Source organism: Oratosquilla oratoria, chromosome 5 (assembly GCF_046742065.1).
Source record: "Oratosquilla oratoria isolate Oo_2021 chromosome 5, ASM4674206v1, whole genome shotgun sequence".
Classification (NCBI taxonomy): domain Eukaryota; kingdom Metazoa; phylum Arthropoda; class Malacostraca; order Stomatopoda; family Squillidae; genus Oratosquilla; species Oratosquilla oratoria.
The window spans coordinates 84,062,662-84,065,161 of NC_134781.1; the positions used below are offsets into that span (position 1 = coordinate 84,062,662).

Here is a 2,500-nt window from a genome sequence, read left to right on the forward strand (position 1 = left end):
GTGTGTTCTGGAACAGAAGAAACCTTACGTGTTAGGCATGGTTATTACCTGACAGACACAATTCTTAGAGAAAAAAGAATAATCTTAAAAGTGTAGCGTACCCTCCGTGTAGTACGATAAACACCAAAAAATATCCTCTAAGAAATAGTCGAATACATAACTAAATAAATAAAAGACTAGATAAATAAATAAATAAATAGATAAATTAATAAATAAATAATCAAATAAGTGAATGAATATATGAATAAATAAATGGAAAATGAATAATGAATTAATAACAAATAAACAACAAAAAGTAATAACGATATATGTTCAAAGCAACAGATGCGAGTATCAAAAGGCGTGAATTGCAAATGAAAAAGTGAAACTGGTTTATACGGCCGAAACCCACGTACATCATCATAAAAAAATCGACCTTAGTGACCTCACTGACTTCAGTTTCGAAACCATCACATTCGTCGTAAACCAAAATACGCAAAACATAGATTGTGTGCCAGCCAGCATTATTACTTTCGACATTAAAGCCTGACCCATCGCATGTGGGAACTGTGCAGATATAGCTTTCGTTGTTAAATAAATTAAGCCTAAATCACCGACATAGACGGTCTATAACAAGAAAAAACTTAAAATACATAATAGATCCTCAAATGTGAATCATATATTAGATACTCGTATACTGTATGCAAATGAATCCTTAGTTCATGATATACCAATAGGATTTTGTTACTAAAAATTACACTGATTATGAATTTTTTTATTTAAAACGAAATATTACACATCTTTAAAATATGTATATATTTGTGTAATTTCAGCCTGTCGTGTGTTAGACATGAATGGACGCCGTCAAGACAATACTTAGGTACAGATCATTCCAATTATCGACATTTTCTGTATTGTTTGAACTCACAGTTATAGTGCACTTGATGAGAAAAATATGTTGACCATTGGCATCTCCACCAACATCTATGTTTTAATTTTATTTTGTTATGTTATTTAATTTGATTCTATTTTGTCTTATTTTGTTTATTTTGTTTTATTGCAATTTATTCTACCTTATTCTATTCTATTCTAATTTCACTTTATCTTGTTCCATGTTATTATTTTTAATTTTGTTGTATTTGAATAAATTTTTGTTCATTTTATTACCATCTATTCTATTTTTTTACTATAAGCATACAGATACAATAATAGTGTATTTAAAAAATTATAGTTGTCAATTTCTCTCACAGTTGTCTGATTTTTTATTTGCGTATTTATTAATATATTCATTTTTTTTTTTTTAAGGAATAGAGCGTTGACCTCGCCACATGTGTTTGTGTAGAGTGTAGACTGTAGAAGATCATCTTTCTCGACGAGTAGATTATGTAGACTTAGATGCGAGGAATATTCAATTACTAAAACAACCATGTGAGACGAGGACAAAAACGATATGTCAACAAACACCATATGTGTGATTCACCATGGACTTGGATCACGTGTTGGACTCGTGACCGTCAGCTATTTCCCTCTCCGAAGAGAGCCCACAGCTCATATATGACCGCACACACACACACACACACACACACACACACACACACACACACACACACACACACACACACACAAAAGAATACAAAGAGCAATTACAAAACTTGCACCAACACTCTCAAAACTATCATATGAAGAGAGACTACAAAAACTTAAACTACAGACACTAGAGCAAAGAAGAGAGAGAGGAGATTTGATAGCTATTTACAGAATCATGAAAGGCATAGAAATTACTGATAGAGAGAATCTGATAAAATGGTATGACAGAAATACAAGAGGACACGGAAAGAAAATAAAAAAAGACAGCTATAGAAGAGATTTGAAAAAGAACAGCTTTCCTCACAGAGTAATAGACAGTTGGAACAAGTTAGATGAGAAAGTGGTGTGTGCAAAAACAGCACATGAGATATGAAGACGGGACCCTAGGAGCATAGCTCCCCTTCCCGTAAAACACAACTAGGCAAATACTAGGTAAATACACACACACACACACACACACACACACACACACACACACACACACACAACTCCCCGCCCACGAGAGTTGGAGTGACGACTCGCAGCTCAGCGATACTGAAATTATTTCGGCCCTGAGCGAGATTCGAACCCGGACCTCCGTAGTGGCGGTCGAGAAATCTAACCACTGCGCCATCGAGTTGTATGTGAATGTGCGAGAGAGATTCGCCGTGGCCTTGGATCAAGCGCTGCACTCGTGATCGGTAGCTATTAGCCTACCGAATGAGAGCTCAAAACTCACAGAATCCGATCAATGGGTAATACTATCACACTTTTAACAGAGAACGCGGCCATTTCCTTCCTTATGTAACGACTTGCAGCATTAGTAAAAGCTTTTACGACGTTAGCCCCGCATTCCGTACCGCAGAACACACTAATTACTACACAAAGCCATGTGCGTGTGTGTGTGTGTGTGTGTGTGTGTGTGTGTGTGTGTGTGTTTGTGTGTGTGTGTGTG

At 35.8% G+C, this 2,500-nt stretch overlaps 1 protein-coding gene across 2 annotated transcripts in view; it reads right to left on the minus strand.

Annotated features, from left to right (window-relative positions):
* The window catches only part of LOC143025622 (acetylcholine receptor subunit alpha-like 1), a 54,165-nt gene that overhangs the window by 48,323 nt on the left and 3,342 nt on the right, over nt 1–2,500 (minus strand). For both annotated transcript variants that reach the window (XM_076185568.1, XM_076185567.1), the window contains exon 2: nt 1–7. This exon is cut by the window's left edge and continues 209 nt beyond it. The gene's annotated coding sequence lies outside the window, so the exon portion shown is untranslated. The remainder of the gene's footprint in view (nt 8–2,500) is intronic.